The sequence below is a fragment of the Gopherus flavomarginatus genome, chromosome 7 (genome assembly GCF_025201925.1).
Source record: "Gopherus flavomarginatus isolate rGopFla2 chromosome 7, rGopFla2.mat.asm, whole genome shotgun sequence".
Lineage (NCBI taxonomy): Eukaryota > Metazoa > Chordata > Testudines > Testudinidae > Gopherus > Gopherus flavomarginatus.
This window is the reverse complement of record NC_066623.1, coordinates 98542062-98567917: the sequence shown is the minus strand read 5'-3', so window position 1 is coordinate 98567917 and position 25856 is coordinate 98542062. Positions and strand designations below refer to the sequence as shown.

At 45.1% G+C, this 25856-nt stretch overlaps 1 protein-coding gene across 1 annotated transcript in view; it reads left to right on the top strand.

Annotated features, from left to right (window-relative positions):
- UBE2U (ubiquitin conjugating enzyme E2 U) overlaps positions 1 to 25856 on the top strand; it is a 72479-nt gene that overhangs the window by 34421 nt on the left and 12202 nt on the right. The window contains exon 11 of the transcript XR_007775436.1: positions 657 to 767. The gene's annotated coding sequence lies outside the window, so the exon portion shown is untranslated. The remainder of the gene's footprint in view (positions 1 to 656; positions 768 to 25856) is intronic.

Genomic DNA, 25856 nt, shown 5'->3' with positions numbered 1-25856 from the left:
CCACACCATCTCCTTGCTAATACTGATTATTCTTCTGAACGGAGATGAATACAGAGAACTATTCTGAATGTTGTCTTTAGCCTCAGAGTATGTGGTTTCTCCATTCAGTTCACTGGGACCGTCTGTTCCAAAAAGGCAGCCCTTTGCCACAATCTTGTAATGTATGACTTGTATTATAAAGAACACTTAGAATTATCTCGCACTTTTTATCCGTCGATCTGAAAATGCTTCAGAGCTGAGTGAGCTTTTTTTAAGCCCAATTTTACAGATAGGAATACTGAGGCTCAGTGATTTTTCTAAGGCCACACAGCAAAGTAATAGGGGAGCCAAGTGTGCTGTATCTCAGTCCAGTGCCCTATCCACTGAATCACACTTCTTCCTGATAGTGCTAGTATATTTTATAGGGGAATGTCGTATGATCTTCCTTTAAAGGAGCATCCACATACACACATAGTGTACGTCCTGATTGCCACAGTTCTGTGCAGCTGCAGCAGGCCATCAAGGGCACCCACTCTAAGGCGTCTGGCTCCCCTGGCTTCACATCTCTTGAGTGGAGAGTATTTTCCTCTCATCTCTGGGTGCTTAAAATAAGAGCTTATGATAATGGCAACTGAGAGAATGTAAACATGTAACCACAGGACTTTTCTCTTTTGCAGGTTGTGCTGTTAATATTGGGACTCCAGTCTAAAGGCAAACTAGGAAGCTTCCCTTGGGCAGACTCCACCCCTCATCTTAGAGTGGCATTTGGGCATCTCTCTCTGACTGAGGTATTTCCAGGCTGCACAGTTCCCTGCCTTCACTGTGTATTTGCCAGCACAGGCAGGTTGCCGAAGGGCATCTGCTTGCTTTCTCTTCAGAGCTGGTTCAGGGGTGTAGTTGCTGTAGTTACAAGGTACCACAAAGGTTTCCTAGGAAAGCCTGCTTTATTCTTAAGGTAGCTTCAAAGGGTTGATAACAAAGGAAGTGCATTAGCATCCCCCGTCCTTACTAGACAAGGTACATACAGTGCCACAGTAACACATACACAATTGCATTTTTAATATAGTGCACCCCAGAGGTGTTAACCTTAACTCAATAAATTTACTGAATTAAGCTAAACCTTAACTTAATTCCATAAGGTTTGTTCAGGATATTGAAAGTCTGTTGCATGGATAATTTTTTGGGGTGATCTTTAAAAGCATGGAGATCGGCATGTGAGGGATTAAACAAGGCGGGGCAGTGGAAGAAAAAAAGGGGGAAAACTGTGAATTAAAAGTAAAATCCTAGTTTTCAAAATTACGGGCATATCTGAATAAGAGTCATAATTTGTAAAGTATTTTGGCCCGTGTTATACAGGAAATCAGACTAGATGATTGTGATGGTCCCTTCTGGCCTTGTAATCTGCATTCTGGCAATGAAGTTACTAGCTCTTACATTAGCCAAGAATTTTCATGCGTAGGCCATTACACTGTTAGCTCATGGTAACAGTATATTTACTAACTTACTGTTTTAAATTTACTAAGATTTTAGAACACATATTTGAGGGTAGCTTGACATGGGTGTTTATATCGTTCTGTAAAACCAAACTAATTTTGATTAATGTACACAATATAGCACATCTAAAATCAGTTCCTGCAGCTAATAAAATACAAGGCATATCAGATTAGATTCTTCCATCCATATTCACCATGAGCGGTACCTCATTCCATGACTAGTTCCTTACTCAATCTCAATGGGAGTAAAGGTAGCAGAATCAAGCCCATCATTTCCCCGCTACTACAGGACATTTTTCTTACAATTATAATGCCAGAAAGATCTTTGAAATATTTTAAAATGTTTTTGTTAGTTTTTAAAGCATGTATTGACAATCCATTGCAGAACATCGGTGGGTGGTTTACATTTGCATGAGAAGGATTATTATTGAAAGCTGAAAAATGACCTTGTTTCCTTTCCAAAGAAAATACAGGCAAATAAATTCAAGTTAAAACATGCATATTTACCTCCTCTGCATGCCTGACACCAAAAGTCATGGATTACAGTTGTGTTGTAGCAGAAAGGTTCAAATTAGGGAGATGCATTAGCTGCAAAATTCAGACTCAGATTTAGCTATTGAAATGCACTGTTTCCCCTAGTTTGGGGGATGTTTGTATCGGGGGAAGGCATAAGGGCCAATCAAAGACTTGGATCCAGGTTTGGTTTGGAACTCCTTAAAATTCCAGGAGTATCTAGGCCAAGAGATTTTGACTCGTCTCATTGCTGGTGTATAACTGATTGTGAATAATGTATATGCAGTAGATAATTCATGCTCCAGCTAGAACAGCGGTTCTCAAACTGTGTGTTGGGACCCCAAAGTGGGTCACAACCCCATTTTAATGAAGTTGCCAGGGCTGGTATTAGATTTGTTGCGGCCCGGGGCCGAAGCCAGAGCCCCACTGCCCAGGACTGATGCCTAAGCATGAGCCACACCGCCTGAGGGCTTCATCCCTGGGTGTCAGGGCTTAGGTTATAGGCCTAAAGCTATGGCTTCGCTCCCCTTTTCCCCTGCCTAGGGCAGTAGAGTTTGGGCTTGGGCTCCCCTGCACGGGGAGGCAGGGCTCAGGCTTCAGGCCCCTCTCCAGGGGTCATGTAGTAATTTTCATTGTCAAACGGGGGTCGCAGTGCAATGAAGTTTGAGAATCCCTGAGCTAGAAGTTTGACTTGGCTTCATCAGAAATTTTGTACTGGATACTCAAGCAAGCTTGTAGTGTACTGTGGTCAACACAGCCAGGTATGCCACAGAAATCACAGTGTTGGTTCCCATTACCTGCCTCTAGTCACTGTGGCACCTTGCTAATGTCAGGAGAATACATGCCTTCCAGGGGGGACTTAAACTCAGTGTGTGCCTTGGCTCTTGAGACTGTTTGTGCCACTATCCATGGCAGTGCTTGTGTTGCTGTTCAGAAATTGCGGCTGCTGATGTGACCTGTGGAGGAGAAAGCAATATTGTCTCATCTGTTCCTTCACATGGATGTATAGCTGGGTTACTCAGCACTGGGTTGGAGACACTGTGGAAATCTCTATGAACTGTAAATTGCGACTTTTCTTTTTTCATTTGACTCTTGCTTCTTTTTCTTGCCCTGAGCACATTTACTGAATGACTTTAGTGGGATTCTCATTTTATGGACTGAGAAGTTATTCTGGGTGCCAGGAGAAGACAAACATGAAGTTTAGATCAACAGTGTTTTGTTTAACTGAAATAAACTCTTCAGTCATTTGTAACTGATCAGCTGGGATTATTTGGAATGGATTTCAGCTACTCTCTTTGGCCTTGTCTGCATTGGGGAAACTTAGAAAACAAATCTGACTATATTAAACTTATCGTGTGGCGATCATATGCTTACATGTTAATAGAGAGAGACTAAACAATATCCCTTTGTTCCTTCCTTAGGGCCAGATTTTGAGAACATATTCATGCTGAGTAGTTGCTGACTCCATGAATACTCCCATTGAAGACAACAGGACTACTGGTGCAGTAAAATGCTATTCAATATTAGTAAAGGAAGCCGAAATCTAGTCCTTTATGTTTTAGAGAAAGCACTATAGGGGAACTTTGAGACTATATAGCTACAGGCATTAGAACTCCTGCAGGCCTTGTCTGTTGAAAATGGTCTCAAGCATTCAGGGGCAACTGTAGGCACCAGCAAAGCAAGCAGGTGATTGGGGCAGCCCATTTGTAGGGGTGGCAGCTGGCAGGGATCCAGCTGAGAGTTGAGAACCAACAGGGGGCCCTGGGAGCTGTAGTTCCTTGGTTAGCTCCCTGCCTACAGAGCCAGCCCTGGAGCAGGGAAAGAACTACATTTCCCAGCATTCCCTTGGCTGCTATCAACAGGAAAGGGAGGGGGAGGGAGTATGGCAGCTGAAGCATCATACTGCAGCTTGCTGTGACTGGAGAGCTCCTTGCTAGAGTGGAGTGGCACTGTGAATGGGGGACAAGTGTGCCCAAGGAGTAGAAGGCTTTGGCCCAGATATCCCCTTCAGAAGACATCCCCAGACTGGAGTAGGGATACTGGTGGGACCTCACTTTGCAGCCCCCAAAGAAGGAATTGGGTGGGCTCAATGGACAGTGCCCCTCTCTATCTGAAGCCTAGCAAGGGAGGTATGTGGATCCCACTAGAATTTAAAATGAAAAGTAAAGGAGGGGAGGCTCTACTGGACCTGGGCAACTTCAGATACAGTACCAGGCATGTAGGAAGATGTCCACTTCTGAGCCATGGAAGCAGAAATTTACTTTTCCTTTCCAGATTTAGCTAATATTCAGAAAGGGAATCTAGCACCTGCCTTCCAGTTTTGAACACCTCAAAATTCAGGAGTACTCAAGCTCAGTTTGGGCAGCTGTTACGTCATTTCTCCCAGATCAAATATACTGATTCACTGTAACTTGCTGTAGAAAAAGTAGGATAAAATTGAGCAAGAAATGCTTCCCAGTGGTTTTTAGGACTGGAATTGCTATTGTCAACAGCCATTGCCTTTTTTTTTTTCAGTTTTATTTGTTTAAAAGGAAGACAGTGATATTGCCTTGTCAAATTCCCCATAGAAAGAAAGAGTGGAACAAAAGAATAATAAAGGGACCTCAACTTTTCCTCATTTATGTAGGACAGTCTTATAATATGCGTCCAGATATCCTCCAATCACACAAGCTGAAAATTGTTCCACTTTACTGCAGTTCTGTAACCATATGGGAACCAATCCTGTCTGTGTTCTGTGCACATCCAAAATTCCTGCTGAATGACCCGCCCTTGGATCAAGATACAAGTGACCCAGGGCTGGGGAGGAAGGAGGGTGCAGATGGTGTGGGGGGAGAGCCCAGGGCTGGGGCGGCAGAGGGTGGGGGGGCACTGGTGGGGGGGAATAGAGGAGCCCAGAGCTGGGGCAGCACGGGGTGTGGGGGGGGGAAAGATCAGGGCTGGGGTGGCAGAGGGTGCGGGGGGGAGCCCAGGGCTGGGACGGCAGGGGGGTGCAGGTGTGGGGAGGCCCAGAGCTAGGGCAGCAGAGGATGCAGGTTGGGGGGGGAGAGTCCAGGGCTGGGGCAGCAGGGAATGCAGGTTGGGGGGGGAGAGTCCAGGGCTGGGGCAGCAGGGGGTGTGGGTGAGAGGAGGCCCAGAGCTGGGGTGGCAGGGGGTGCAGTGGATGGGAGAGAGCCCAGGGCTGGGGCAGCAGGGGGGTGCGGGTGGGGGAGAGCCCAGGGCTGGGGCAGCAGGGAGATGCGGGGGGGAGCCCAGGGCTGGGGTGAGAGCAGCCAAAATTTTTTTTGCTTGGGGTGGCAAAAAACCTAGATCTGGCCCTGCAAGCATTGACAGACAGGAAAAAAAAATGTGAATGGAAAACTGGGATTATGCTATTAAATTATATTACAAATGAATCAGTATCAGTTCAGTTTGAATATGTAATTTGGCATTAAAATCACATAACAGGCTTAACCCATCACTCAGACACATTGCAGGCATAATCTTTAAGGAAGTTATTTATATGGAGAAGCCAGGACATTTGTGCTTTTTTATGGAAAGATAATGGAAAATGGGGAATGATTTATGTCAAATAGAAACAATCTCTTATAATTGCATGAAGTGCTTAATACCTCATTGCCACCTTCATGAGTAGGAAACTGACTCAGTGACAGATTTAGTATTACCTGATCATTAAAAATTATCCATAAATTGAAATCTCAGCAAATCATAGTCTGAAATAAAATGAAATATTTTCCCCTGAGAAGTGTCTCCAAAACCCTTATTGACAACTCATTGCCAAACACATCACTTCTTTTCCATACTAGTTACACCTTTAATAGACCAGTTCTTAATCATATTTAACTTCTCCACTCAGAAACTAAGCCTAAATATTCCCCTCTGTTGTACATGTCTCTTAACAGAGCAAGAATTGGTAGCACACCACATTCAAATAGCAAACATGGAAAACACACTTTTTTTGTTATAATAGTCTTTGTTGCTTTACAGCATATTGCAAAGCAAGAGAGACTATAGTTTAGAGCCCCTGGGCCAAATTAATTCCTTATGTAATTACATTGATTTCAGTTGGCTTGCATTAGGGATGACTTTCTCCTACTGTTTTGCAAATAATTCTATACAAACCACCAGCTTGGGCTGTCCCCTTTGGTTTGTTTGGATGAAGAATATAAGCAGGAGTGGTATATTTCATTACACACAAAGAGCAACCATATGTGTCAACAAGAACTTTTTTATATTAAGAAAACAAAAGCAAGGTCTCCAAGAGAGAGCATAGTGTGCCCATCACCTCTGTAACTGGCTGCATCTGAATGCAAAATAATCGAGCCAGGGAGGTGGGTCCTCTCGCCACTTAACGGCACAATGCACTGAAAACAAATCATAACAAACACATGCTACACACAACACAGGTGTCACATGAGAGATATGCCGCCAGGCAGAGCTGAGTCACCTCTTATTTTGTAGACATGAATTCACCTGGAAAAACTGAGCTAAATTAGTGGTTCTCAAACTTTCTGAAGCTAAGGACCCTTGTTCTGAATAAAATCACAAACTCTAATTTAGTGGCAGGGCTTGAACTCCTAGCTCTCCTCTCCAGCAGACCTTGACATTAGCCAGCTTCCCCACTGCCTCCTGTCACCAATATAATTTTAAACTACAAATAGTTGCAGGGTATAAACACTAAGGAGGGAGAAGAATTATTAGGTTGCTGTGGAAAGGTTTGTAGCCAGAAATAATGAGCTGAGAAATGAATCACTTAGGCTGAATATTAGTAAAAAATTCCTGATGATGAGATATGAGGCTGTTTAATAGTCACCTAAAGGAATAAGGAAAAAAAACAGGAGTACTTGTGGCACCTTAGAGACTAACAAATTTATTTGAGCATAAGCTTTCGTGGGCTAAAACCCACTTCATTGGATGCATGCAGTGGAAAATACAGTAGAAAGATATATATACACAGAGAACATGAAAAAATGGGTGTTGCCATACCAGCTCTAATGAGACTAATCAATTAAGGTGGGCTATTATCAGCAGGAGAAAAAAACTTTTGTAGTGATAATCAGGATGGCCCATTTCCAACAATTGACAAGAAGGTGTGAGTAATAGTAAGGGAACAAAATTAACCTGGGGAAATAGTTTTACTTTGTGTAATGACCCATCTACTCACAGTCTTTATTCAAGCCTAATTTAATGGTGTCCAGTTTGCAAATTAATTCCAATTCAGCAGTTTCTCATCGGAGTCTGTTTTTGAAGTTTTTTTTGTTGGAGTATTGTGACTTTTAGGTCTGTAATCGAGTGACCAGCGAGGTTGAAGTGTTCTCCGACTGGTTTTTGAATGTTATAATTCTTGACTCTGATTTGTGTCCATTTATTCTTTTGCATAGAGACTGTCCGGTTTGGCCAATGAACATGGCAGAGGGGCATTGCTGGCACATGTCGTATATCAAATTGGTAGATGTGTAGGTGAATGAGCCTCATAGACTCTAAGGTCAGAAGGGACCATTATGATCATCTAGTCTGACCTCCTGCACAAAACAGGCCACAGAATCTCACCCACCCACTCCTGCAACAAACCCCTAACCTGTGTCTGAGTTATTGAAGTCCTCAAATCATGGTTTAAAGACCTCGAGGTGCAGAGAATCCTCCAGCAAGTGACCCATGCCCCATGCTGCAGAGGAAGGCAAAAAACATCCAGGCCTCTGCCAATCTGCCCTGGAGGAAAATTCCTTCCCAACCCCAAATATAACGATCAGTTAAACCCTGAAAATGTGGGCAAGACTCACCAGCCAGCACCCAGAAAGAATTCTCTGTAGTAACTCAGATCCCACCCCATCTAACATCCCATCACAGACCTTTGGGCATATTTACCTGCTAATAATCAAAGAGCAATTAATTGCCAAAATTAGGCTATCCCATTATGCCATCCCCTCCATAAACTTATCAAGCTTAGTCTTGAAGCCAGATATGTCTTTTGCCCCCACTGCTCCTCTTGGCAAGCTGTTCCAGAACTTCACTCCTCTAATGGTTAGAACTAACACTATGAGTGTGTCTAAACTGTTCCCTACCTGGAAGGCTTTGCTGTGTCTTTGACCAGGGCCTTCCCTAGACCAAATGGTGCCCCAGGCCAGAAGTGTCTTCAGCAACCCCCCCTCTATTTGTTAAACATTTGAATACCTTACAGCACCCTGAGCCCAGTGCCCCTCCAAGCCTGGCATCCCAGGAAGTCACCTGGCTCTCCTGCAACTAAATCCGGCCCTTTCTTTGACTGAAAACAGATAACACTTCTTGACCTTTTGGTTTCAATCCAATACATGTCTTGGTAAATCTCCAGAGGAACTGACCATTTAAAAAACAATAAATCTTCTGCTTCTGCCTTGGACTAAAAAGATAATGGCCTCGAAAATAAACTTTAACATTCTTCCACTTCCAGGCCCTGTCTCTGTAAACAAAACAGCCTGCTGGCCCTTCCCCTTCCCCATACATCCTTCAAACAACATTCTCATTTAAGGGCCCCACAAAGTATGCAGCAGTGCCCAGGTGAGATGACATTTCCAGCAGAATGTGCTGTTCATAATGACATTATGCAGCAACTGCTAAAAGGACAAATACACCAGTAAGTCTGAGTTATGTAGGTTATGTTTGTTTGATCAAAAGTGGAATAAAAGTTTCATCCAAGAAAAGGCGCAACCAGAGCCCCAGCCTCGTTTATGCCAAGACTGCTAAATACTGTGGCTGATTATACAGCAGTTGACTGTAATAAGCAGCTTTTTGGAATGGAAGTCTTATAATCTTTTTTCCTCATGGTCATTAAAGAATATGGGAAGCCAGCTAAATGAAACCGATTTAGTCAGAGGGTAAACACCTGCTGTTGCTGTATTCACCACAGGCTAGACCCACATTCCAGTCCTAACATGAAAATATCTGGAGAGAATGGCTTAGTGATTTAAGTTTCAGCTGTAAAACATCTACACTTACTTAAGCCACGAGTCCTGACTGTTTATTCTCACAGATGTGTGACGCTTGTGCATTTTTCATTATGGCACATAGTGCAACACAGTGGTGTGAAATGAAATGGAAACAGAAAATCTGTTTCCTTTCCTGAATCCTATTGAAACGGATTATTATTAAAATTAAGAGAGAGTCAGCATCAGACAAACACACACTACCAATGTTCAGTGGCTAAATGACCCGAGGGCCTACACAATACAAGATTGCCATCTGACACAGTTCCCTACCACCATCCCGTCTTGCTTGATCCAGACACTGCTCTGCTGAAAAGACTCTGTACAGCAACAGCCTCTCAGCTACGCTTGTTCTACTTCTCCTGTGGAAGGAGAAGGTGCAAATGAAGCAGGGACAGAGCTGTTGATAAATTACTGTGTTAAACTAGCAAAGAATCCTGTGGCACCTTATAGACTAACAGACGTTTTGGAGCATGAGCTTTCGTGGGTGAATACCCACTTCCTCAGATTCACCCACGAAAGCTCATGCTCCAAAACGTCTGTTAGTCTATAAGGTGCCACAGGATTCTTTGCTGCTTTTACAGATCCAGACTAACATGGCTACCCCTCTGATACTGTGTTAAACTACTCTCTCGCTCTCTTTTTCCTTCCTTCCACTATCTTCACAAATGATTGCCCCACCTGTCCTTCAGACTCCTGTGCTTCTCTAATCCTTTCATCATGCTGTTGTTTTTAGGGAAGTGTCTATGGAACAGTGTAGTGCAAACCTTTCAGTGGATGACAGAGTGATCGGAGAGGGAGAAATGTACCCCAGAGAGAGAGGGACAGCAGAGATTCATGGCCTTAAATGAGATTTAACTGGTGCATAGGCCTTGAAATGGCTTTCTGCACAGGAGAGAATTGCATACAGGAGGAATAAAAATCAGGAGCTTTATTGACCACTGGTTAGCACAGTGTGTTTAGCATTGGCTGGCATATTCGGGGATATCCTGAGCAGTTTGTATTGAGTTGACTAGTAATGTAATGTTAAAACTACCCTTTCACCTTGTGCAGCTCCTGCAGTTATTACAATAGAACCTAACTAATCCACATACCACCTAATCTGCTCAAAAACCACCTGCTATCTCACCCCAACTCCAAGCAAAGATTTAAATAGCAGAGGCTGCGGTGAGGTATATTACTAAGACTTAATCTCTTTTTATAAAATATACTACAGAGTATTTCCTGGAACATAGAGAAGTATTAGCATAAATCGTTAAAATTGAATTATATATGTATACAGGGCAGAGTTGCTGATGTATTACATTTGATCCCAATCTTCTGCAGGGCTGGGTACTGGATGGCTAGCACAGGGAATGTGGGAGAAGGGAGGATCAGTGTAGTGGTTGATACTCCAGTCCTGTCTTTGTCTATAGCCAGCAGACTCAGACCCCGCTCCTGTGAGACAGGGAGCTTGCATGGAGCAAAGCTTCCCCCCTGCACAAAGCATAAAGATCCCAATATCCAGCCACCCCTCACCTGCCAGCTGTGCAGTTTGGGGAGCCTAGCATCAAGCTCAAGGGACTGGGATTGGATCTCTCAAGGGAAGTAGGGGAGGCACCATGCATGAGTCATAGATGACAATGCTAATTCAATGGTATTTCTCTCCAGTGCTGATCAGACCTCTGCTGCCTGCTGTTCTCTGCAGGTGTAGTCCACTGATTCACTATTGCTTTCAGCTGATGATGAAGAATTAGCCATTTTTTCTCCATCCACTCTGGAGTTGTATTTTAGCCAATGCCTGCCTGAGGGACTGGACTCCAAACGTATAGACATGGCAACAGCCAATATGTAGCATATTGTAGAATCCTGAGTATGTAGCCTGTCTTTCAAATTCCAGCCCTGTCTGGGATTTGTCAGCAGCCATACAATTCTTCACAGCTGAGCACCCAACTCTGTGACTGCACTGATATTTGATAGACAAGGTGGGTGAGGTAATATATTTTATTGGACCAACTTCTATTGGGGGAAGAGACAAGCTTTCAAGCTTACCCAGAGCACTCTTCAGGTCGATGGCATTCAAAAGGTTGTGTGGTTCACCAACAAAAGAGATTACCTCACCCACCTTGTCTCTTTCATATCCTGAGACCAACACAGCTACAACTAGGCTGCAAACAACTGATATTGTATAGCAAGTTACCAAATGAGTGATATGAACTCTAGGCCACATCCCCAGCCTGGTGTATATCAATATAGCTTCATTTGAGTTATGCCAATTTACACCATCTGAGGATCTGACTTACTAAGTTTAAATAGGATTGTTTGACTAGATCCTGTGTGCATCATCTTACTGTTGATAGCTGTGATCATGGAATGTAGATTGCTATTGTTCATCATAGGTAATGAAGTTATGCTTTCAATAAGAAGCCCTACTCTAATATTGCACATCAGCTGAGTTATATCCTGCCTGGTGGGAGGCATTTCAATGCCTGGTGCTTGAAGCTAGGAAACTTAGAAAGTGACAATGAATTTATCTTGCCCATCTTTTTTGCATATATGCCCAACCTAGCTAAAGATGGTCTCAGTTATTTTTCTCGTGATCAGTTGTGTTTGTGATTCACTGTACAGCTTTATTTCCTTACACAGGACTCCTACAGAGCAGAAATATATTTGAGTTGTATGTTTGTCAAACAAATCAAGGATCTTTATCACAGTACACAAAATCCTTTTGTTGCTAACACAAGCCTTCTCTAAAAATTCCTTGTTAATGTTATGAGTAAAGTAAGCCACTGTTTTGTCTTTTATGTGTTTCTCAAATATGCCCCTCCACTGTGCACTTTGTCAGATAACTGATTAAAATATGTGGCCCAAGATGGGAGTAAATGATGGCACAAAAGTACCTTACCTGCTCATAGGAGAATTGTTACTAAGCACTCTTTAAAAGTAAAACTATTGTGGATTAGTTTTAATTACTGTTTAATTGTATTCAAAATAACTATAATTATAATAGAAGAACTGTCACCATCACAGAGGAAAGTAGTGACATAAAGCAAACAGCAAATGTTCTCTGGATTTCTAATATGAATTAGAGCTCATGGAGATGAAAACTTGATGGACCAGTTTTCATATTGTTTTCAGACATGTTACATTTCTGCCTGATGATTATGAAGTAAGTTTCAGTACATGTATAGACTCTATACTACAGTATTTAAACACACTGTTCTCATTTTGACTTCTGCTTCAAAACAGAAAGCAAAATTTCAAGTTATGCACATGGCATTGTGTTAGAGAAGTCTGATATATTCATAAAATACCAAACATGTCAGTGAAAATGCAGCAGAGGATGATGTAAAGAAGGAATCCAGATTTTTATTAGCTGAGCATATGATATTATAGCAAATTAGACTAGAACAATCATAAATATTCCACTAACATGAAACACTGAACTTTGGTTACAAAATCAACTTTGCCAAACTTTAATCATTTGGACTGAAATTTTCCATGCCAGTTGGCCATCTCAGGCATGAAGCAGGGGGCCTGGGGAAAAAACTGTATGTGGTCCTGTAGTTAAACACTGTCTCACAATGCCTACACACAAGGGGGGCAAATTAAGGTTGCATAGGCTACCTTATTTCTGGCATTTCATAACTTTTGACTTTGCAACTTTAATAATGTTCTTTTAACCTAGTATTTTTGTATATAAGAAATAGATCACCTCAGAGTCTTAATTGTCTTTACCAGTGGTAATAGATAAAATAAAATTGTAATTTTCAAATATTAACTCATTAATCCTGACAACACCCTTCTCACAGAAGTGGATATTGCTATTCTACTATCCTCCTCTACATTTTTTTAAACAGATCAGGAAAATGAGTAGAGGAGATTAAGTGACTTGCCTAAGACCACAGAGGAAATCTGTGTCAGAGCTCAAAATTCAGATTAAGTAGTTCATGTGTTTAGGCCAAGTAGGCATTTAAACCATTATTAATCCATGCCTCTCTGTTTGAAATGTATTGGAGCTCAATTCTCTAGTACTTGTGTACCTAGACTCCAGCTGCAATTAATGAAAAATCCCATAGCACTTTCCTATATGCTGTTTATCCACCTGGCAGCTAAAGCACTTTTCTTCCTTTATTAATGGAAAAATGCTCTGTATATCAATAGTAGTCCACCAGAGGGGGTACACATCTGCTTTTTAAGTTTGTGTTAAGAGAAGGTTTTGCACTTAAAGGGATTCTAATCATGTTTTTATTCTCCCATGGCTAGTATTTTGCTTTTGAAAACACCAGGTTTGTTGTTATACTTATAACCAGGTGGCAGTTGTCATTTAATATCATGAAATGTTTGCTTTTGTTACCTATACTCAGAAAATGTCAGAGGTTTCAAGTCCTTACACAGTTTATTCAAACTTTAATCAGGCAAAACTCCCCACTGACCTCAATGCGAGTTTGGCCTCAGTAAGGACTTTAGGCTTTAGTTTTGAGAGAATAGGTCAGCCTGGTATCTGCCACTGCCACTGTACATTCTTGTTTCTTGCAAAAACAGTGCATGGCCTGAGCTATAAAGATTGGAGGGGGCTCCAAATTTTCTCAAAGGTCAAGAGTCTTTGAATTTGTCAGGATTAATTAGTGAATATTTGAACAGCACAGTGTAATTTTTAATTTATAGGTTACCTCTGTTAAAAGCAATTAGGACTCTGTAGTGCATATACTGGTACTTATTATATACAAAAATACTATGTTAAAAGAGGCATGGAGAAGCATGCATTTGTACATTCATTACAGGTGATTTTCCAAACTGAAACTATCAGACACATATAGCCAAAAGAATAGAGAGGAGTTAAAAATTCAGAAGAGAGACTAAAAAACCTGGTTTGATTGTTTCTGAAATCTTGTGATTTTTTGGGATCTGACTCATGATTTTTGATCTTTTGAGGTCAGCAGTGCTGCTGATTTGATTCCACCAAAATATTTCTCTTTCAGTTCAGTGGGTGCATCCCTGGATAATTAAAATAATAACAATTCCTAGTCTACCACATTCAGTGTAGGGATATATATGCAGAAAAAGGCACATGACTGTTATGGATTTTTCCCCTTCTGTTGTTTCTTTTCAGTTGCAGCACTTTCAATTAGAGATGAGCCCGAACCAAAATCAGGGCCAGCTTTAGGCCAATTCCACCAATTCCCCCGAATCAGACCCCGCGCCTAAGAGGGCCCTGCGCCGAGTGAGAATTCCTTCCCTGGCTAGAGGAGCCTTTTTAATTTTTACTCACCTGGCGGCGCTTTGGGTCTTCAGCGGCACTTCAGTGGCAGGTCCTTCACTCTCTCCGGGTCTTCAACGACACTTCAGCAGTGGGTCCTTCAGTGCCGCTGAAAACCTCGAGCGAGTGAAGGACCCACCTCCGAAGTGCCACCAAAGACTCAGAGCACTGCCCGGTAAATACAAGCCCTATGTGTTTTTTTACATGTGTTTTTTTTAAGTCATCCCTGCCAGGGCCCCGTCAAAACTCTTTGAATTCGGCCCTGCAATTCCTCAACCGGCCCTACCCTTAGCAACCCTAGCCCTAGAGTGGGAAGCCCTACCCATAGAAACTCTAACCCTAGCTCCAAGTTCCCTACCCATAGGAACCCTGAACCTAGATCCAAGTGCCCTATCCATATGAACCCTAACCCTAGCTCCAAATGCCCTACCCTTAGCTATCCTAGCCCTAGGGTGGGAAGCCCTACCATAGAAACCCTAACCCTAGGGTGGGAAACCCTAACCATAGGAACCCTAACCCTAGCTCCAAATGCCCTACCCTTAGCAATCCTAGGCCTAGGGTGGGAAGCCCAACCCATAGAAACTCTAACCCTAGCTCCAAGAGCCCTACTCTTAGGAAACCTAACTCTAGGGCGGGGCGCCCTACCCATTGGAACCCTAACCCTAGGGTGGGAAACCCTAACCATAGGAACCCTAACCCTAGCTGCAAGTGCCCTACCCTTAGGTACCCTAACCTTAGGGCGGGAAGCCCTACCCATAGGAATCCTAACCCTAGCTCCAAGTGACCCACCATTAGGAGCCCTAACCCTAGGATGGGGCACCCTATGCATAGGAAACCTAAAACTAGCTCCAAGTGCCCTACCCCTGGGAGCCCTAACCCTAGCTCGAAGTGCCCTACCCATCGGAACCCTAACCCTAGGTCCAAGTGACCAACCCTTAGGAACCCTAATCCTAGGGCTGTGCACCCTATGCATAGGAACCCTAAAACTAGTTCCAAGTGCCCTACCCTTAGGAACCCTAAACCTAGGGCGGGAAGCCCTAGCCATAGGAATCCTAACCGTAGCTCCACGTACCAGACCCATAGGAACCCTAACCGTAGCTCCAAGTGCCCTAACCTTAGGAAACCTAATCCTAGAGTGAGAAGCCTTACCCATACGAACTCTAATCCTAACTCCAAGTGTCCTACCCATTGGAACCCTAAGCCTAGAGCGAGAAGCCCTATCCATAGGAACCCTAACCATAGCTCCAAGATCCCTACCCTTAGGTACCCAAACCCTAGCTCCAAGTGCTCTACCCATCGGAACCCTGACCATAGATCCATATGCTCTACCCATAAGAACTCTAACCCTAGGGCGGGATGCCCTACCCTTAGGAATTCTAAACCTAGCTCCAAGTGCCCTACCCATAGGAAACCTAACCATAGTGCGGGGCGCATTTCCCATAAGATCCCTTACCCTAGCTCCAAGTGCCGTAACCATAGGAACCCTAACCCTAGCTTCAAATGTCCTACAAATAGGAACCCTAAACCTAGCCCGGGGTGCCCTTCCTATGGGAACCCTTCCTTTAGCTCCAAATGCCCTACCCATAGGATCCCTAACCCCAGCTCCAAGTGCCCTACCCTTAGAAACCCTAACCATAAAGCGGTTTTCCCTACCCATAGGAAACCTAATCCTAGATCCAAGTGCCCTACCCATTGGAACCCTTACCCTAGGGCAGGAAGACCTACCCATTGGAACCCTAACCCTAGCTCCAAGTGCCCTACCCTTAGGAAACCTAACCCTAGAACGGGAATCCTTACCCATAGGAAATCTAATCCTAGCTCCAAGTGTCCTAACCTTTGGAACCCTAAGCCTAGAGCGAGAAGCCCTATCCATAGGAACCTAACCATAGCTCCAAGAGCTGTACCTTTAGGAATCCTAACCCTAGCTCCAAGTGCCCTACCCATCGGAACCCTGACCGTAGATCCATGTGCTCTACCCATAAGAACTCTAACCCTAGGGCGAGGTGCCCTACCCTTAGGAATCCTAACTCTAACTCCAAGTGCCCTACCCATAGGAACCCTAACCCTAACTCCAAGTGCCCTACCCATAGAAAACCTAACCATAGCGCGGAGCGCCCTTCCCATAGAATCCCTTACCCTAGCTCCAAGTGCCGTAACCATTGGGACACTAACCCTAGCTTCAAGTGCCCTACAAATAGGAACCCTAAACCTAGCGCGAGGTGCCCTTCCTATAGGAACCCTTCCTTTAGCTCCAAATGCCCTACCCATAGGATCCCTAACCCCAGCACCAAGTGCCCTACCCTAAGGAACCCTAACCATAAAGCGGGATTCCATACCAGTCGGAAACCTAATCCTATATCCAAGTGCCCTACCCATTGGAATCCTAACCCTAGAGCGGGAAGCCCTACCCATTGGAACCCTAACCCTAGCTCCGAGTGCCCTACCCTTTTGAGCCCTAACCCTAGCTCCAAGTGCCCTACCCTTAGGAACTCTAACCCTAGAGCGGGAAGCTTTACCCATAGGAACCCTAATCCTAGCTCCAAGTTCAGTACCAATTGGAACCCTAACCCTAGGGCAAGAAGCCCTACCCATAGGAATCCTAACCATAGTTCCAAGTGCCCTACCCGTAGGAACTCTAACCCTAGGGCAGGATGCCCTACCTTTAGTAACCATAACCTTAGCTCCAAGTGCCCTACCCTTAGGTACCCTCACCTTAGGGCAGGAAGCCACACCCATAGGAACCCTAACCCTCGCTCCAAGTGCCCTACACATGGGAACCCTAACCCTAACTCCAAGTATCCTACCCTTAGGAACTCTCACCCTAGCTCCAAGTGCCCTACCCATAGGAACCCTAAACATAGCACACGGCACCCTTCCCTTAGGAACCATTAGCCTAGTTCCAAGTGCCCTACCTTTAGGAACCCTAACCTTAGCTCCAAATGCCCTACTCATAGGAACCCTAACCCTAGGGCAGGAAGCCCTACACATAGAAACTCTAAGCTTAGCTCCAAGTGCCCTACCCTTACGAAACCTAAGCCTAGGGAGGGAAGCCCTACTCATAGAAACTCTAACCCTAGCTCCACGAACCCTACCCTTAGGAACCCTAACCCTAGGGTGGGAAGTCCTACCCATAGGAATCGTAACTCTAGCCCCAAGTACCCTTCCCTTAGGAAACCTTGCCCTAGGGAGGAAAAACCTACCCATAGGAACACTTACCCTAGCTCCAAGTGCCTTACCCATAAGAACCTTAACCCTAGCTCCAAGTGCCATCCCATAGGCAGCCTAACCCCTGGGGTGGGACGCCCTACCCGTAGGAACCCTAACCCTAGCTTCAAGTGCTCTACTCTTGGTAAACCTAACCCTATGGCATGAAACCCTACCCATAGGAACCGTAACCCTAGGTCCAAGTGCCCTACTCTTAGGAACTCTAACCCTAGAGTGGGACGCCCTATTCATAGGAACCTAATCCTAGCTCCAAGTGTCCTACACATTGAATCCCTAACCCTAGGGCGGGAAGCCCTGCACACAGGAACCCTAACCCTAGCTCCACATGCCCTACCCATCGGAAACCTGATCCCAGATCCAAGTGCCCTACCCATAGGAACTCTAACCCTAGGGCAGAGTGCCCTACCCATGGGATCCCTAATCCTAACTCCAAGTGCCCTACCCATCGGAACCCTAACCCTAGCTCCAAGTGTCCTACCAATAGGAACCCTAACCCTAGCTCCAAGTGCACTACCCTTAGTAACCCTAACCCTTGGGCGGGAAGCCATACCTATAGGAACCCTAACTGTAGTGCCAAGTGCCCTACCCTTAGGAACCCTAACCTTAAGGCGGGATCCCCTACGCATAGGAACCCTAAAACTAGCTCCAAGTGTCCTACCCTTAGGTAACCTAACTTTTGGGTGGGAAGCTGTGCCCACAGGAACCCTAACTCTAGCTCCAAGTGCCCTACCCATAGGAACCCTAACCCTAGCTCCAAGTGCCCTACCCTTAGTAACCCTAAGCCTTGGGCGGGAAGCCATACCTATAGGAACCCTAACTGTAGTGCCAAGTGCCCTACCCTTAGGAACCCTAACCTTAGGGCAGGGCACCCTATGCTTAGGAACCCTAAAACTAGCTCCAAGTGTCCTACCCTTAGGTAATCTAACTTTTGGGTGGGAAGCTGTGCCCACAGGAACCCTAACTCTAGCTCCAAGTGCCCTACTCATAGGAACCCTAACCCTAGCTCCACGTGCCCTACTTTCAGGAACCCTAACCCTGGGGCGGGAAGCCCTACCCATAGAAATCCTAACCCTTGCTCCAAGTCCCCTACCCTTAGGAACCCTAAACCTAGGGTGGGAAGCCCTACCCATAGGAACCCTAACCCTAAGGTGGGAAGCCCTACCCAGAGAACCCTAACCCTAGCTCCAACTGTCCTACCTATAGGAGCCCTAACCCTAGGGCGTGGTGTCCTACTCATAGAAACCCTAACCCTAGGTCCAAGTGCCCTACCCTTAGGAACCCTAACCCTAGAACGGCAAGCCCTACCATAGGAACCCTAACACTAGCTCTAAGTGCCTTACCCATTGCAACCCTAACCCTAGGGCAGGGTGCCCTACCCATAGGGACCCTAACCCTAGGTCCAAGTGCCACACCCATAGGAACTCTAACCCTAGGTGGGGTGCCCTACCCATAGGAACCCTAACCTAGCTCCAAGTGCCATCGCATAGGAATCCTAACCCTAGCTCCAAGTTCCCTATCCTTAGGAACTCTAACCCTAGGGCGGCAAGCTCTACCCGTGGGAACCCAAACCCTAGCTCCAAGTGCCCTACCGATAGGAACCTTAACCCTAGAGTGGGTGTGCCCTACCCATAGGAACCCTAACCCTAACTCCAAGTGTCCTACTCTTTAGTAACCCTAACCCTATGGCGGGAAGTACTACCCATAGGAGCCCTAACTCTAGCTCCAAATGCCCTGCCCATAGGAACCCTAACCCTAGCTCCAAGTGCCCTACCCATTGGAATCCTAACCCTAGGGCAGGAAGCCCTGCTCATAGTAACTCTAACCTTAGCTCCAAGTGCCCTATCCTTAGGAACCCTAACCCTAGCTCCAATTGCCCTACACATCAGAACCCTGACTCTAGCTCCAAGTGCCCTACCCTTACGTACCCTAACCTTAGGGCGGGAAGCCATACCCATAGGAACCCTAACCCTAGGGTGGGAAGCCCTATGCATAGGAACCCTAACCCTCACTACAAGTGCCCTACTCAGAGTTACCCTAACCCTAGGGCGGGAAGCCCTACTCATAGGAATCCTAAGCTTAGCTCCATGTGCCCTACCCTTAGGAACCCTAACCCTTGGGGGGGAAGCCCTACCCATAGGATCCCTAACCCTAGCTCCAAGTGCCCTATCCTTAACAACCCTAGCCCTAGGGCAGGATGCCCTACCCATAGGAACCCTAACCCTAACTCCAAGTGCCCTACTCTTTAGTAACCTTAACCTTAGGGCGGGAAGCACTACCCATAGGAACCCTAACTCTAGCTCCAAGTGCCCTACCCATAGGAACCCTAACCCTTGCTCCAAGTGCCCTATCCTTAGGAACCCTAACCCTAGCTTCTAGTTCCCTTCCCTTAGGAAACCTAACCATAGGGCGGGGCGCCCTACCCATAAGAACCCTAGCCCTAGCTCCATGTGCCCTACCCGTAGGAACCGTAACCCTAGCTCCAAGTTCCCTACTCGTTTTAACCCTAACCCTAGCTTCAAGTGCCCTATCTACAGGAACCCTGACCCTAGCCCCACGTGCCATCCCATAGGAATCCTAACCCTAGCTCCAAGTGCCCTGCCCTTAGGAACTTTAACCCTAGGGCTGGAAGCTCTATCTATGGGAACCCTAACCCTAGCTCCAAGTACCCTACCTATAGGAACTGTAACCCTAGTTCCAACTGCCCTACCCTTAATGATGACTGTGAACGACCTCCAAACTTTGTATCAGGATCCCACCCCCAGTCCTGTGGCTAGCCTTATCTTTCTGGAGTGGTATCAGACCATACACTGAAGGCAATGTCTGGGGGCAGGACAGACCTGTGTCCTTAGCTCGAAGGCTGTCACACTCACAGCTCTGCCCAGCCCTGAAAATTGCAGGAGTGAAGGAGGTTCTCAAATCATCATGACCACTCCTTCTGCAGGCTCCTAAACCCTGTGTCAAAAATCCCACAATCTAGTTGCAAATTAGCAATACTGTAACTTTATCTATCCCTGGCTGCTCAGAGGGGACTTCCCTTATGCACCACTAATATTGGTATAGAAGCATAAAGCTTGCTCAGGAAGAACGGGCAGGGGGGAAAGGGAGGAAGTGTTCCCTTGGGTATCAAAGATGCATACAGTTGCACTAAGGTTGAAATGGAAATAGGAGACAGACTTGTTGAAAGTCTCTCGGTAAGCAAAAGAAGGGTAAAAATCAAGGGTGATATACTGGTAGGATCTACTATAGACCACTTAACCAGGAAGAAGAGGTAGATGAGGCTTTTTCTAGACAACTGACAAAATCATCTAAATCACAGGAGATGATGGTGATGGGGGACTTCTACTACCCAGACATCTGTTGGAAAAATAATACAGCAGGGCACAGATTATCCAACAAGTTCTTGGAATGCATTGGAGACAATTTTTTATTTCAGAAGGTAGAGAAAGCAACAAGGGGACAGGTTGTTCTAGATTTGATTTTGACAAATAGGGAGGAACTGATTGAGAACTTGAAAGTGGAAGGCAGCTTGAGTGAAAGTGATCATGGGATGATAGAGTTCTTGAGTTTAAGGAATGATAGAAAGGAAAACAGCAGAATAAAGAAAATGAGTTTCCAGAAGGCAGAGATAGCTCAGTGGTTTGAGCATTGACATGCTAAGTCCAGGCTTGTGAGCTCAATCCTTGAGGGGGTCGTTTAGGGAACTGGGGTAAAAGTCTCGGGATTGGTCCTGCTTTGAGCAGGGGGTTGGACTAGATGACCTCCAACCCTAGTATTTTATGATTCTAAGGCAGACTTTAGTGAACTCATGGAGTTGGTAGGTAAGATCCCCTGGGAAGCAAGTCTAAAGGAAAAAATAGTTTGAGAGTTGGCAATTCTTCAGAGAGACATTATTTGGAGCACAAGAGCAAATTATCCCAATGTGTGGAAGTATGACAAGAGACCATCCTGACTTTACCAGCAGATCTGAAACTCAAGAAAGAGTTCTACAAAAAATGGAAACTAGGTCAAATTATGAAGGATGAATATAAAAAACAACGCAGATAGGTAGGAACAAAATTAGAAAGGCCAAGGCATAAAATGAGATTAAATTAGCTAGAGACATAGAAGGTAACAAGCTGGAAGGACATATCAAGTGGGATCCTGCAGAAATCAGTCCTGGGTCCAGTTCTGTTCACTATCTTCATCAATGATTTAGATAATGGCATAGAGAGTACACTTATAAAGTTGTGGCCAATACCAAGCTGGGAAGTGTTGCAAGTGCTTTGGAGAATAGGATTAAAATTCAGAATGCTCTGGACAAATTGCTCTGACGTAAATCAGATGAAATTCAGTAAGGATGAATGCAAAGTACTCCACTTAGGAAGGAACAATCAGTTGCGTACATACAAAATGGAAATGACTGAGCAGGAAGAAGTACTGCAAAAAGGGAGCTGAGGGTCATAGTGGATCAAAAGCTAAATATGAGTCAACCGTGTAACAACTGTTGCAAAAAAAGCAAACGTTATTCTACGGTGTATCAGCAGGAGTGTTGTAAGCAAGACATGAGAGGTAATTTTTCCACTCTACTCCATGCTAATAATGCATCAGCTAGAGTACTGTGTCCAGTTCTTGGCACCACTTTTCAGGAAAGATGCGGGCAAATTGGAGAAAGTCCAAAAGAGAGCAACAAAAATGATTAAGGCTCTAGAAAACATGACCTATGAGGAAAGATTGGAAAAATTGGATTTCTTTAGTCAGGAGAAGAGAGGACTGAGAGAAGAGATAACACTTTACAAGTAAGTTGTCACAAGAACGAGAGTGAAAAATTGTTCTCTTTAACTACTGAGGATAGGACAGAAAACAAACGGTTTAAATTGCAGCAAGGGATGTTTAGGTTGGACATTACGAAAAACTTCCTAACTGTCAGGGTGGTTAAGAGCTGGAATAAATTGCCTAGGGAGGTTGTCGAATCTCCACCACTGGAGCTTTTTAAGAACAGGTTAGACAAACACCTGTCAGGAATGGTCTAGTTATTACTTAGTCCTGCATTGGGTGCAGGGGACTAGATCTGATGACCTATTGAGGTCCCTTCCAGTCCTGCTCTTCTATGTTTCTACAGCCAGGCTGGGTAAGCTATCCTCCATCTCCCACTCATCACTGTCCTCTGTGCACACATCCTTAGCATCCCTTCTGCCACCAAATTCCTGCTGAACTCCCTAATTCTGCCTCCTGCTTTGCCAGTGATGTATTCCTCTGCTGCTCCTCACAGTCCCTGTGTCCTGTCCAGCCCCCCTGAACCACAGAGCAGCAGCCATTTGTCTGTGGGCATGGGTTCAGTCTCAGTGAGAGTGAGAGGTGGCAGTCAACTTTATTAGTTTCATGACTATATGCAGGTAGGCTGTAGGGAAATGGCGGCCATCTTGCTTGCTTCAGTCCTATTTTAGCCATTTTGAATAAGGGAAAATTCATGTGTTGGCAGCCTTTCACATTTTTATGGGACAGTTAAAGAAACATCCCAAAATTGCTAGGCTCGCAATAAAATCACAAGAGTTGGCAATACTGAGTCAGTCACTCATAGATTATAATTAAAGATACATACAGATAAATTCTCCTTTCATACTGATGCAGCCCCATACACTTAAAAGGGATTAACCACTGGTGCAAATGGGAAGAGACTTTGGATCACAATATGAAAAAGCTGGGACCTGTCAGAGTCCTTTCAAATCACTGGACTACTGTCTTGTTGAACATCTACCTCTGTTGGCTGATACAACAACAGAAGAGATGTGAACTGTCTCCATTCCCCTTACTGGAGAGTTAACGTAAGCAGATGGTATAGTTACATTTTCAAGGTGATGCTGTTGAGAAAGCAAATATGTCCTTTAGCAAGAGCCACTGCAAATGCAATTCTAAACTAAAGCTAGATCCACTTGTGGTTTTCAGCCTGATTGACTCCTTTCCCTCAAAGAAACTTTAACTGTTGTTTCTCACCTTTTGTCTGAGTTTAATAGATAAATCACTGGTGTTAAAGGTGTAGTTTAGCTGGGGAAAAAGTTTCCAGTGACAGAATCCCCTTTCCCTACCTTTGGGGGAGGGAAGAAGAAGTGTCCACAACCAAATTTAAAAAGTAGGGAGCAGAGATGACCCATGCCTGCCAACAGTGGAGGAGCAGAGTAAGGCTAGCTGCACAGTTGCCAACTTTCATGTGGTAAATAAGCACCCCGATTTTCACAATAAGCCAAAAATCAAGCTAATCCCATTTCAAAACCAGCCAGTCCCTAAGAACCCCAACACTCTATGTGACTAGATCCCCCCGGCATGCAGTCTGGGACTGTGGTGGGCCCGCTGTACACCCCTGACTCTCTCCCCACCTTGCCCCTGCTTGCCAGGAGTCAAAAAAAAAGCAACAAGCTACAAGCCAAATGAGCTACAAGCAAAAAACTAGCCATAAGCAACTCACAAAACAATTAATCCAAAAGCAAGCCCAATTTTTGCATATTTTTTGTGGGTTTGGCATGTCTGGATAGCCGGCTTCAGCAGTGTTACCAAGCATGCTCAGTACAAGCCAAGCAGCAAATCTGGGGAGGTGACCCCACACACCCTGCCATGCATCTCTTCCGGCACACAGGAGAGAAAATGAAAAATTTATTCACAAAAATTGCAGTCAGGGGCTCAATTCAGCCCTCAGTGGCACTAGTTTCTACTAGTGTCATCCAGGTCAAAGTGCCTGTGGTATTAGCACATTCCTCTGGAGTGAGATTGTGGCCAAACCCTCACTCTGCTGCAGGGCCTATTGTTGGCCAAAACCCACCCACAAGTGGGTGGCTCTGTCCAGAAAAGGGCCTGGCCAGGGAGATGAAGGGGTGCAGTGAGTCAGTTCATCACCCAGACAGCTTACCTTGGTGAAGCTTCTACAGATCCCCAGTTGTAAATTTAAAATGTCCTCCTTTGGGTGATCCCCAAGGACAGGTAGGGATACAAACATTACTTCTGCACCCCCAGAGTGACTCCTTCGTGGGTGGAGGTGCAATGTGCCAGCAAGACTGAACTGAGTCCTGGATCTTTATATTCTATCTGTATGGCAGGTGAGAGTCATATTCTTTACTGATTGAAACAGCAGATGTGCGAGACCATTGCTCAGATAAATTGAACAAGGAAACTTCACCATTACTGCACAATGTACGTTCACCAGGAGATTGATTACTTCCTGAGGGCTAAAGCAAGAGTTGTGCCTAGAGTTTCTCTGCAGGATTGGAAGAGTGGGGATCCTCCTCCCTGCCTGTAAAGCACTAGCAGAACTGCTCTGCAGCTTGTTTCTGAAGCCTCAGCACTGGATAATGTCTATGACTTCCTTAGGGGTGGGGTAGATTTTGACCAATGAATGCCTGAATCTTTTTATCACCCCTCCCTCCCCCAACCACTCTTGCACATTGCAGTGGAGAAAGCTACTATGGAACACATGCAGCGTCTGCGTTTGTAGGTTCCCGTTCCACCATCTTGCACAGTGGAACTATGTGGATTCACCTGCGTCAAGGGCTGTTTGTGCCTCTGCGGGATGAGAGCAGGATTTCACCATTAAGAAACCCTTCTAATATAAGTTACAGAGAGGATCTGTGCACAGGCCAAGGTGAGCATTCCCATTTGTCTGGGTAGTGTGACAAAGTCAGGCTAGAAGGCTGCAAGAGGGTGCTCTTATTGGGTTCTGCCCGCCCACTGCTAAAGGATCCTCCCACAGCCTGTGGGGTGCAAGAGGGTGCTCGAAGGCAGATACATTAGCCCCAGAATGTTAAAGGCCCTCTTCCTGACTAGCTGAGAAGGGGTTACCTCAGGTTAATGAGGGACACCTGATTCCAATTAAGGCCTGTCTGAGGCCTTTAAAAACCCATCCTCTGGTGAAGGAAGGAAGGAAGAGCTGTTCCTAGGCTAGTGGTGGTAGGGAAACAAGCTTATCCAGAGTAGAAGGCTGGGCTCCTTGCCATGGGGGAAACTGCCAAACCTGAGGCCCGCTGTGGGACAGACTGACACCCCAGGGCAACCAACAGGGTGACACCCAGCTCCAGGGAGAAGGCAGTGAAAGGTACCCTGCTGGGCTTCCTTTGTTCAGGGGACTGTTTCCTTTTGTTTGTGGGAGGATCAACCCTTTGGCCAACCTTCAGGCCTATCTTCAAAGTATGACTAAGGGTGCACAGAAGGGGGATGACAAATCATGTGGTGAGTAGGGCTGATTACCCCAGGCCCACTGAGCCAGAGATGGAAGTACTAAATCTGGTGAGATGAAGAAGGTGTCTTGTCACAGTAGGTATCCCATGTAAGGCATTTTTCCTACAGACTCCTACTATCTTATGGGAGTCTTGTTATCTTACAGGAAGAGTCTGAGGTCTCTCTCTAGGGTTATTGGAGGAAAATACTCCCTTGAAGTACTTTTTCCTGTTTCTGAGATATAGATAGAGATAAATGCTGCTTTTTCCCAGG